This window comes from Callithrix jacchus, chromosome 5, assembly GCF_049354715.1.
Source record: "Callithrix jacchus isolate 240 chromosome 5, calJac240_pri, whole genome shotgun sequence".
Lineage (NCBI taxonomy): Eukaryota > Metazoa > Chordata > Mammalia > Primates > Cebidae > Callithrix > Callithrix jacchus.
Genome location: NC_133506.1, coordinates 89,369,920 through 89,382,685, shown reverse-complemented (window position 1 = coordinate 89,382,685; position 12,766 = coordinate 89,369,920). Strand labels below are relative to the sequence as shown.

At 43.1% G+C, this 12,766-nt stretch overlaps 1 protein-coding gene across 4 annotated transcripts in view; it reads left to right on the top strand.

Annotated features, from left to right (window-relative positions):
- ERN1 (endoplasmic reticulum to nucleus signaling 1) overlaps positions 1 to 12,766 on the top strand; it is a 96,683-nt gene that overhangs the window by 15,937 nt on the left and 67,980 nt on the right. The gene's annotated exons all lie outside the window — the stretch shown is intronic.

Here is a 12,766-nt window from a genome sequence, read left to right as displayed (position 1 = left end):
TGTTTTTTCCACTGTAGAAGTATTTGTAACATCTCCAGATGAATTCAAATGCTGTAAGAAAGTTGTTGTAAGAACAAATCTGGGCAATCTCTGATCTTTAAAGGTACTACCTCATTATGAGCATTCCAGTGACCTTATCCTAGAATTCTGATAGAGTTCATTTTCCACTTGCCATAAGCTGGTTTTACAAAGAAGAAAATGGTTTCCTTTACATGTGGAGATTAAGAACAAGTTTATCTGTAGTTTTGGTGCTCAACTAACTGGGAACCAAGCCACAGTTGCTTGTAAAACTGACCCTAAGTCATCTTGATCTTGATGGTTCAGTGCTTGGAAATCTCTGGGGCTTTCAGTGCCTGGTAAAAATTCAGTCACTTATCTGATTTGTGGTTGAGAGAAGAAAAGGCATCACCCTTGCAGTTTAGGAGATGGCTGGTTTTAGAGTCTATAGTAGGTATGTGTGCCTGGGAGTCAGCTACCTGGTCCCACATAACATTAGTTGATTTTCGTGGTGTTTGTTTTCCTGACCCTGAACCTTAAAGTGAGTTAGATTATTACTAATTTCTAATGTTGCAATATTTTGAGATAAGTAGAGACAGTTAGATATCGCAAGACCAGGACTGGAAATGACTATGTTCAAAGGCATGAGGACTTCTAAACTCTCTCAAATTCTTCTGTGGATTTTGGGCATGTTTTGATTGGTTGGGGCTAGAAGAAGCTACAGCAAAGCCTGAGGAGAGATGAGGGTCTGGTAAGTCATGGATCGGCATGCTTCAGGGGTGCAGCCACCATCCAACTCAGGCTTCTTACTTTATAGAATTGGAAACCCATGCCTCGAGAAATCTAATGACTTGCCCAGAGCTCAAACCAGAACATGCATCTCTGTGCCTGCCTCATCTTCTGTCAGCTTCATTCACCCCAAAAGCATCTATATGTTCCAGACTCATGAGGATACCTGAGGAACTTTTTTTTTTTTAATTGGAGTTTTGAGAGGATAAAATAACAGGTTTTAGAGCTGTATGGACACAGGCTAGGCCAAGGAGTGAGAAGACAGCCGAGCAGGGTGTGTGGGCTCAGAATTTTGGAACTGCTCTGGGCAGGACCTGGGGAGGCTGCCAAGTCAGCTTTCAGGAAGCAAGGGAATGGAGCTTGCCGTCTTTTCCCTGAATTACGTGGTTCCTCTGCTAGACGATAAACTCCTTGAAGGCAGGAGTTTTATAGGCCTTGGGGCAGCATTGCCTTGTGTGTAATAGGACCCTTCTTTCTGTATATACGTAGGATGAGAGTCCAGCCTAGGGGCGGGGTTGGAGTAAGTGAACTAGCACACAGGAGTTGAAATAGAAGAGTCAGCCAACAGGAAGAAGTATGAGGCAGGGAGTGCCTGGAAGAGACTGGCAAATCCTGAACTCCTTGCCAAGCTGCTTGATTAATGTGAGACCATGAGCCAATGACTTACCTTGTCCTGTAAGCTTAGTACCCCCAAGATTTCTGCCTCTTGTTATGAAAATAGCCCTGGCACTGTACCTGACTGCAGCTACTGTGGAGATGAGGCACCTGGAAGGTTAAAAAGATAGGAGGTTGCAGGTTTAACTCCTCAGCCCTTCTGAGGGAGCGTTCTGATTTCATGCGTGATCGCTGGCCAGAGAAAACCCTCAAACGAGGGGTCTCAGAAAGCAAGAAAATCTGCACTGGGGTTTGTCCTGAAGGCCACATTTCATCGCAGAAACAGCCATATTTACTACAGTCTCCTGCGAAGTTCTGATGTGTTCTGCTTATATTCAGCTGTTAATCCACTAGGAAACAGCAATCTAAGGTTAGTATAAATTAAACCACTGGAGGAGACTCATTGAAAATGTGAACACAGATTGTGATTGGTGCCTTGCACCCTTCACCTTAGGCAGAGTGCTTTTTTTCTTCCAGGTTGACTTTAGAATGATATGAACAGCAATCTTTCCTTCAGCTGCATAGATAACAAACAAGACATGTAGAAAAAGATTCTGACTCTTGTGGCCTACTCCGTATGAGTGCTTGCTGGGGCTTCTCTGCCAACCTCACCGTGTCCCATATCCCCTTGCTTTCTCTGTCCAGCTACACTCGTTCGATACGTCCTCAAACACAATCAATTCCCTGCAGTCTCAGAATTTTGCAAGGGTATTCCATCTGCCCAGGAAATTCTCCATTCCTTTTCCCCTTCCTATAGATCTTAACTCAAATGTCATTTCATCAGGAAAATCTCCTTTAACACTGTGCTTCCTCCACCATCACAAGACAAGATCCTCTCCTGATATGCTGTCATGGTTTCCAGTATGTCCCTTTCATGGCACTTTTTATTGATTAATGTGGTCTCCTATTGGACTATAAGTTCCATGAAGGCAGGAATCAGATCTCTTGTTGTGATTAGATCCTAGTGTCTCAGACAGTTCTTGATGAATAATAATGACACTTACATGATGCTCGCTGTATGTTAGGCCCTGTTCTAAGAGCTTTGCTTATTATGTTAATTCTCTTTGCAACAGCTTTTTTTTTTTTTTTTTTTGCATTTACCTTCTTATTACAGTCTTTAAAAGCTAATGGAATTATTCTAGGGACACAGAGGACTTTGTGGCATAGATTTAGGTAAAGGTCACCGGGCGAAGTGGCTCACACTTGTAATTCCAGCACTTTGGGAGGCTGAGATGGGTGGATCATCTGAGGTCAGAAGTTCGAGACCAGCCTGGTCAACATGGTGAAACCCTATCTCTACTACTAATAAAAAATTAGCCAGGTGTGGTGGCATGTGCCTGTAATCCAAGCTACTCCAGAGGCTGATGCAGGAGAATTGCTGGAACCTGGGAGGCAGAGGTTGCAGTGAGCTGAGATCATGCCATTGCACTCCAGCCTGGACAACAGAGGGAGACTCCATCTCAAAAAAAAAAAAAAAAAAAAAAAAAGAGATTTAGATAAAGGGCAAAATATGACTGGAAAAATAAAATATTAGATACCAGGGAGATTTGGCTGTAGCTAGAAATGTTTAACTCTGCACATCCTTGAATACTTGGAGCCACTAATTATGTATACTTGTTTTATTCATAATTTGTAATGTTTTAGGATAGCAAAATAATTCTAATGATGGTTGAATTTAATAAAATTTTTTTAACCTCATCCTAAAATATCCACTGATCCACCTAATTCAATGGCAGTATGCAATGGTTAAGGGAACATAAAACCAAACATGCACACGACTGCACAGTTTTCATGAAAGGCTATCTCAGTATTGGTGGGGGGAGCACATTTAACAGCTTAAACATATAGGTGACTACATAAGTGCCACACTGAAAACTAGATAGCCAGGGAACCAACTACCAGCAACTGTTTAAATATTTAAAATACATCCTTTGTTTTGATCACCTTCTTCGGAGAATAGCCTGCTAGTCACAGTGGAAATACATTAAGGCCAGATCTTCTGATATTCATTCCCAGAGGTTTCTTTCAGCTAGATGAAGCCTCCAGCATTGATAATTTCTTGTCTACTAGAGCAGAGAGTGTGAGCCTCACACCAGGCCTCAGAGTCTGCATGTAGGCCACACCAGTTAGACTAGAGTTGGTGACTTTTGTATTTACCGGTTTATTATAAAGGATACAGATGGAGAGATGCACAGGGCAAGGCGTGTGCGAAGAGGCATGGAGATTTCATGCCCTTGGGGTGTGCTACCCATCAGGAAACTCCATGTGTTCAGCTATCCAGAAGCTTTTCCCAACAACTCTTTAAAGTTAGTTAGCATTATCCCATTTTATGGGTGAGAAACTCAAGGCACAGAGAGGTAAGTGACTGCCTGAAGTGCTCTGGCTCCAGAGTCTACCCTTTTATAACAACCACATTAAACTGCTCAGGCACTACGTTGACTAAACAAATATCTGTTGAATAATTCGGCAGCAGCAGCATGGGTAAGTTTCCAAATGATTGAAATACAATCCCATAACGTAAAATAAATGTAGTAAAGTTTACTGACAATCTCCTCAGCAGTTATACTCTACTTTCTTCTTCTTTTTTGTTTTTGTTTTTTTTTTTGCGACAGAGTCTCGTTCTGTCACCCAGGCTGGAGTGCAATGGCGTGATCTCAGCTCACTGCACTCTTCACCTCCTGGGTTCAAGTAATTCTCCTGCCTCAGCCTCCTAAGGAGCTGGGCTTACAAGCATGTGCCACCACACCTGGCTAATTTTTTGTATTTCTAGTAGAGATGGGGTTTCACCATGTTGGCCAGGCTGGTCTTGAACTCCTGACCTCAAGTGATCCCCCCACCTTGGCTTTCCAGTGTGCTGGGATTATAGGTGTGAGCAGATGTACCCGGCCAGGCCACTGCTTCCTTTTTAAACACCACAAGCCAAACATATTTTTAACTCTTCCTTAATTATTCCAGATTGTCTCTTCGCACCAGTTGTCATATTATTGCTGTCTGCTCATGAGGGTAAGAGATGAGGAGCAGGCCGTGTTCGATGGCTCATGCCTGTAATCCCAGCACTTTGGGAGGCCAAGGCAGTGGATCACGAGGTCAAGAGATTGAGACCATCCTGGCCAACATGGTGAAACCCTGTCTCTACTAAAAATACAAAAAATTTAGCTGGGCATAGTGGTGAGCACCTGTAGTCCCAGCTACTTGGGAGGCAGAGGCATGAGAATCGCTTGAACCAGGAGGCAGAGGTTGCAGTGAGCCGAGATCATGCCACTGCACTCCAGCCTGGGCAACAGAGTGAGACTCCATGTCAAAAAAAAAAAGAGCAATGGAGGTTTGAGACAGAGTGGATAATCAGGTTTTTGAGTTTTATTTACTTCCTGATTTCTTTGGCTGCCACCAATTTTTTTTTAATTAAATAATCTGCCTTAATATTTATATAACTCTTGAAATTCTCAGTATTTATTTTGCTTTCTTAGTGTTTAAAGAGATGTTGCTATTCCTCAGTTTTTTAAAGAAAAAACAAATGTGGAAGCTTAGCCACCTCAACCCACAATCCAGATGCCCATTTCCACTTCTGGGACCTACAGAAGTTGGCAGTAAGATTGGATGACCTGGCCGGGTGCTGTGGCTCACACCTGTAATTCCAGCACTTTGGGAGGCTGTGGTGGGCAGATCACCTGAGGTCAGGATTTTGAGACCAGCCTGGCTAACATGGTGAAACCGCATTTCTACTAAAAATACAAAAAATTAGCTGGGTGTGGTGGTGTGCGCCTATAATCCCAGGTACTCGGGAGGCTGGGGCAGGAGAATCTCTTGAACCTGGGAGGCGGAGGTTGTAGCGAGCTGAGATTGTGCCATTGCACACCAGCTTGGGCAGCAAGAGTGAAACTCCATCTTAAAAAAAGAAAAAAAGATTGGATGACCTCCAGGCTAGGCAAAAGCCGGACCAGGATGGTGACTGTGACTTTAGAAAGAGAGATTCCTAGGAAAACTGAGAATGACAGCAGAGAATGTCCTATAAAATATGGCTCCTTCCCCATGCCTGCCTGGGACAGCCATTTTTCCCTTTTCATGAGGGAGTTCTTCCTTTGATGTCTAGAAAGTCCTCTTCTTTGAGCCCATAGGTTTGCTATCTCCCCATTGGTAATTTTTTCCTGCTTCTGTTTCCTGCTGACCACCTGATAAGCTGAAAAAAGCAGCTCTTGGCCAGTTCCTCTTGCTCTGCCCCTATTTCTGAGTCCTGTTTTCAAGCCTCAACTCAGAAGATTTGGTTGTACCAACACCAACTTCCCAGCAGTTTCTTTTCAATCTCTATTCAAATGTGTGAGGATACATAAAGATTGCCTCTTAGAGAAGCCTAGAATATAGAAAACCTATGCTGAAATCACAGAAATCTGATGTAATATTGACATGAAAAAGTCAGTGTCAGAATATGCTTTCTTTTGTGTGAGCATCTTATTCCTACCCAGTGAAGCAGTCATAGCTTACTGTGTGAGGCCCATCAATTTATGGTTGGTCATTAAAATGGGCCTTTCAGTTCAAAGGAGTTGACCTGTGCTGATCAGTAATGCATGTTTCCTTGGTACTGACATTAAAAGAATGTTGGCTTCATCAAAGGAATTGGCAGTGGCTACATTATCATCGTCTTCATCAAAGGACATTTTTTAAAACCATCAGAACTGGGCTGTTCAAGAGATCTATTATATAACATGGTGACTATAGTTAATAACAACATATTATATACTAGAAAATTGCCAACAGAGTAGATTTTAAATGTTCTCACCACAAAAAAATGGTATGCGAGGTAATGATATGTTAATTAGCTTGATGTAGCCATTCCACAGTGTGGACATATATCAGAACATCATGCTGTACACCATAAGTAGATATAATTTTTATATGTCAATGTAAAAAATGAAAATTAACATTTTTTTTAAAAGACTGGTTTGGGCAAATGTGTATTGAAGGAATTTATTTTATGGTGGTTAAGGCTGTGACCTTTGACTTTTTGTCATGTTATTCCCACCCACTTAGATCTACAGTGGATCTCGGGAATTTTCATGCTGAGCATTTTTTAGAGACCCCTCCCTGTATAATTTGCAGTGCCATTTGGTATATTGGTTTTCTATAGGGACTCCAAAAATTACATTTTGGTCTCATCCAAAAGATCCAACCCTCATATCAGAGTGGAGTGCTGATCTTCATCTACCCCAGCAGGCTTCAAAGCGGGAGCTTCAGGCCTGAAGTAATTTAGGCTTTGGCTCTCAGCGAACCATGATTTAAAGTAGTGAAATTATAGTGTGGCGTAGTGGGCAAAAGACCAGACAGGGAGGTGGAGAACTTGGTTCCAGTCCTGTGTCTATGGTTAACTGTCTGTAGTGCCCTGGGCAAGTCACTTCACCTCTTTGAGCCTTGATTTCCTTTCCTGTGAAATGAGAGGGTTGACTAAGGTAATTTTTTTGGCCCTTTTCATCTCAAAGATTACACATCCTAGAAGCAGTAAACAGTCCCCACTGGTTGATCTGCCTTGTGTAGAGCTGCATGAACTTGAACAATTATCCAGCTAATAGGAGAGAAGAAGGTAGTATGGTGGCTTGGGCGGTAGATAAGTGTGTGGGCCTCAAACCAACTTCAAACAATGAGGGTCCTGGCTGTTGGAAGTCAGTCAGGCACCTCAACTTGGGGCATATTTCATAGCACTTCTCTTCTATCCTAAAGTGTGGTAACATCTGACCAGTGTAGGTGGCAATTATGTCATAAATACAGTTGTAGGTCATTTTATTTAACTAGAGTATTTTTCCACTTTCTACTTGACTCTCCTGTCCCCTGTAACTAAATGTGATGAGCAAAATTGACAGTTTCAGGTTGGTTGCTGTTACCAGGACTGAAAAACTTGATATGTAATTAAATCTTTTTTTTTTTCTTCTTGGAGTTTCTACATGAGGACTTTTTTTTTTTCTTTCTTTTTTTGAGATGGAGTTTTACCCTCGTTGCCCAGGCTAGAGTGCAATGGCACGATCTTGGCTCACTGCAACCTCGGCCTCCTGGGTTCGAGCGATTCTGCCTTAGCCTCCTGAGTAGTTGAGATTACAGGCGCCCACCACTACATCGGCTAATTTTTTGTATTTTTAGTAGAGATGGGGTTTCACCATGTGGGGCAGACTGGTCACAAACTCCTGACCTCAGGTGATTCACCTGCCTCAGCCTCCCAAAGTGCGGGATTAACAGGCATGAGCTGCCGTGCCTGGCCAGAACTTCTTAATAACAGGTTTAACTATGCGTGGCTAGACATACTCACATGGATAAACTTTGACTTTTTGTAAGGCTGGTGGTGCACATACAAACTTACAGTCTGTCAGGCCTTTATTAATTTAGTTTGTTTAGGATGTTTCTCCATTAAAATAAATTAGCCTGATAGGTTTCTCAGTTGTTACTAGATGTCAGTTGACACTGTTTCCCTTTAGCAGAGACAACAAAATAGAGTAGTGACACCTGCATTCTAGAGCTCAGCCACTAAATAATCATGTAACCTTGGGTTTCAGTTTTCATATCTCTAAGATGTGGGATTTGGCTTAGTTTCCCCAGGGGTCCTCAGGGACCTGAGGGATTTGATACCACCCTAAGAAAAAGGGCTTGTTTTCCTGACCATGGCATGGAAAAGGATTTCATGTAGCACCTTTCATGCCCAGATACATTTCTTCTTCCAAGGATGGCAATATAAGTTGATGGCAGAGGGACCATGGACATAAACAGAATTGCAAATGATTGAACTTAGACACTCAGCCCAGGGCCCCAAAACCAGTTTGGAGAGAACTGTATTCACCTGTTATGAAATTAGCATACCTTCACATTCAGGGATACAATGGATTTAGGAGGTACCTTTTATCAGATCTATTAAAGGAGAGCAGTAGCCTAAACTGAAGAAGAATCCTAACTGTATTGGGTGGTGCTTAATTACACCACACACCAGACTTGCCTCAAATACCGAAAGTTTAACTCTCTCAGCTGCTTAGTTTGGAAACCACACAGAGCTGTTCAGTTAGGCCTTGGCCTTTACTGCATCCCAGCTAGACACTTGACTCCCATCCAAAGCAAATGTCATGGTTGCCTTTATTGACTTAATATCAGGAAACATAACAGCCGATAGACTGGTTAGAAGGAACTGTATGGTTGATGGGTTATTGCTGACCTACACACAGGCAAATGAAGTACAACAGAGTTTGGAATGATTTCGTAGTGGACTGAAATCTTTAGAACAGTAAGACTTTTGTTAGTGTCTATGGCCCATCTTTAATTCTGTTCTGAATATTCTTCCATAGACAGGAGACTAAAAGCAGTGAAATTTCTGTTATTCACTGTTAGGTGGCTGTATAGAAATCTGCATATTTGGAGATAAGTACTTTGCTGCTGTATGTGTAAATGAGATGAGGGTCAGGGAACAGGGTTTGATTTGAATAAAAATGTTTTTTGAAGGCAGCCACTCAAGCCTGTAATCCCAGCACTTTGGGAGGTGAGGTGGGAAGATTACTTGAGCCCAGGAGTTCAAGATCAGCCTGGGCAACATAGTAGGACCCCCATCTCTACAAAAAATGAAATAAAAAGCCAGACATGGTATTGCATGCCTGTAGTCCCAGCTACTCGGGAGGCTGAGGTGGGAGAATCGCTTCAGCCCAGGAGGTTGAGGCTGCAGTGAGCCATGATTCATGCTGCTGCATTCCAGCCTGGGTGACAGAGCAAAACCCTGTCACAGAGAAAAACAAAATACCAAATTTTTTTGTATCTGTCTTAATTAGGCCTTTACTTATCATAACTTCAAAGATAGTCCTTTGGGAGCTGAGAGTTGAGCCCTCCTGATCATTGTGGGGCTTCTACTCTGAGGGCTTGCCTTATCATTGAGAGAGCTTTATGTCATGGGCCTTTGCACTTCCTGGGCACTGATTTTGGTGTTCTACTGCTTTGGTGAATTTTTGATGTTTTTTAAGCCATGATCAGACAGTCTACTACCATGTGATGAAATGATGTTAGAAAGTGGTACTCTGCTGGCTGCCTTTATAAAGCAGAGAATCATAAAGGGCCAGGCTTTATAGCCTGAGATAGATAATACTGCTGCAAGTAGAAGAATTGTAGACACAGATGTCCTTGTTTTGAATATCCTTTAGTGCCTTCCAAGGGTCTGTGTTATAGAGTATCATTTTGAGACACTTATTCTTGCTGTATTGATGTTACTGCACAGGTTGCGTGAGTGAGAGAGATAGCGAGCGAGTGTGTGTGTGTGTGTGTGTGTGTGTGTGTGTGTGTATAAGAAACCCTGTAAACTGGTGTCCTGTTATGGCATGCCAGAAAGTATCTTACTGGTATCTCTCAACTAAAGTTAGTATTATGCAGTGCAACAGTAATCCAATGAACATAAAGGACTATTAGCAAAACAAAGAAACACACACACACACACATACACACACACACACACACACAGAGAGAGAAAAAAACCAGCCTCTGAACAAATTCTAGACATTGGTGTGATATTCCAAAAAAAAAAAAAAAATTTGTTACTAACCAGATTATTGTATAAATTCTATGGTCTGCTGGAGTGGAGATTGGATGGGGAGAAGATTCATAGAAAATATTTTTATTTTAAGTCTTTTTAAATTAACAATTAACAGATGAGTCAACCAGGTAAGTCTTTTTTTTTTTTTAAGATGGAGTTGCCCATGGTTTAAGTGATTCTTATTGCCCAGGGTTCAAGCGATTCTCCTGCCTCAGCCTCCTGAGTAGCTGGGACTACAGGCATGCAACAGATGTGCCACCATGTCTGGCAAACTTGTATTTTTAGTAGAGATGGGGTTTCTCCATGTTGGTCAGGCTGGTCTCGAACTCCCGACATCAGTTGATCTACCTGCCTCAGCCTCTGAAAGTGCTGTGATTACAGGCATGAGCCACTGTGCCTGGTTCTTTTTTTTTCCCAAGCTCATGCCTGTAATCTCAGCAACTCAGGAGGCTGAGATGGGAGGATCATTTGAGGCCAGGACTTCAAGACCAGGCAATGTAGTGAGACCCCCTCCCTCAACCCATCTCTACAAAAAATTAAAAAAATTGGCCAGGCTGGTGTCATACACCTGCAGTCCCAGTTACTGGAGGCTGAGGGGAAAGGATTGCTCGAGCCTGGGAGGTCAAGGCTGTGGTGAGCTCAGATCGTTCTTCTGCACCCTTGCCTGGGTGTTAAAGCAAGACCTTGTCTCATAAAACAGAAGAAAAAAGAGAGAGAGAGATGTACAGTTGGACTGGACTTGATCCATTTTTTTTGCAGGGGTAAGATGCTCTAGTTTTGTAAATGGAACAGATTATAAACCTCATTAAGTGTAGATCACTGGAAAACTGTGGGTATAGAACACATGTACATGACACTGTATCTTCCCACTGACTTAGAGGTGAAAAGTCTGTGCCATTTTAATGATCTTATTTCTGACCCTTGTTTTTGGTGGGGGGCGGAGTGGGGATGGAGTCCCTCTCTGTCACACCAGCTGGAGTGCAGTGGCGTGATCTCAGCTCACTGCAGCTTCCGCCTCCTGGGTTCCAGTGATTCTCCCACCTCAGCCTCCTCAGTAGCTGGGATTACAGGCATGCACCACCATGCCTGGCTAATTTTTGTATTTTTAGCAGAGACAGGGTTTCACCATGCATGTTAGCCAGGCTGGTCTCGAACTCCTGACCTCAGGTGATCACCCGCCTTGGCCTCCCAAAGTGTTGGGATTCCAGGTATGAACCACCATGCCCGGCCCTGAACCTTGTTATTTAGGTAGTCAGTTAACCTGGGAATCAGTTCTTGAAATGTATGTCTGAAATTGACAAGCTGCATTTCTTTGGCAAACGCAGCATTTTTGTAATTCCTAATAAGGAACATTTGGTTTTCATATGTTCTGAATCTCAGAGGAGCTTACAGGGTCTTCCCTGCTGTACTTAATGTTGTGGGGTGTGATGGGGCGGCGGTGAGTAGAAACAGCCACAGCATCGGTTATAAGGCTGCTGGAATCAAGCCCTGGTGTTTTTTGTTTGTTTGTTTTGTTTTGAGACAGAGTCTGGCTCTATTGCCCAGGCTAGAGTGCAGTAGCACTATCTTGGCTGACTGCAGGCTTTTCTTCCCAGGCTCAAGCAATCCTTCCTCCTTGGCCTCCTGAGTAGCTGGGACTACATACATAAACCACCACACCTGGCAAATTTAAAGACTTTTTTTTTTTTTTTTTTTTTGTCAAGATGGGGTCTCCTTATATTGTACAGTCTGGTCTGAAACTTCTGGACTCAAGCAATCCTCCTGCCTGGGCCTCCCAAAGTATTGGGATTACAGGCATGAGCCACCACGCCCAGCAAGCTGTGGGTTTTTTGCTGGTTGTTCTCCAGCCACTGGTGAGCTTGCCTCCCAGCCTGACCAGTCAGTCCCAAATGCTGGTTTAGAAACTGGTGGGTTTTTTGTTACAGGTCATTTCATTTGTTTTTGTGCTGTTTAAACACCTACCTTGCCGGGCATGGTGGCTCAAACCTGTAATCCCAGCACTTTGGGAGGCCAAGGCGGGTGGATCATGAGGTCAAGAGATCGAGACCATCGTGGTCAACATGGTGAAACCCCGTCTCTACTAAAAATACAAAAAATTAGCTGGGCATGGTGGCGTGTGCCTGTAATCCCAGCTACTCAGGAGGCTGAGGCAGGAGAATTGCCTGAACCCAGGAGGTGGAGGTTGCGGTGAGCCGAGATTGCGCCATTGCACTCCAGCCTGGGTAACAAGAGCGAAACTCTGTCTCCAAAAAAAAAAAAAAAAAACACCTACCTCCCACTATGTCCATAATTCTCTTTACCGAAGGCTTTTTCTAAACAAAATTATTTCAGAAGGCATTTTAGAAAATATTTTTTTCTTACCTAAAATATAAGTAAGTAATGCAAGAGCACTAACAATGTGCTAAATTCACAATATTAGTGAATGATTACATTGATTAATCATTTGCCTGCTGTGCTGAGGTGGAACATGCTTCACCTGGAACTTGGGCACTTGCTGAAGCGCCTTTAAATTCAACAGGCCTTTCAATCATCTCTGCATAAGCAGTTGATAGCCACTTCCACATCTTTGTGAGTAGTAGACTTTATGAATGGGGAAGCTGCTGGACTTTGTGTAATCTTGGATTTTTTGCTTTTGTTTTTGTTTATTTTTGAGATGGAGTCTCGCTCTGTTGCCCAGCCTGGAGTGCAGTGATGTGATCTCAGCTGACTGCCTCTGCCTGCCAGGTTCAAGTGATTCTCCTGCCTCCGCCTCCCTTGTAGCTGGGATTGCAGGCACCTGCCACCACACCC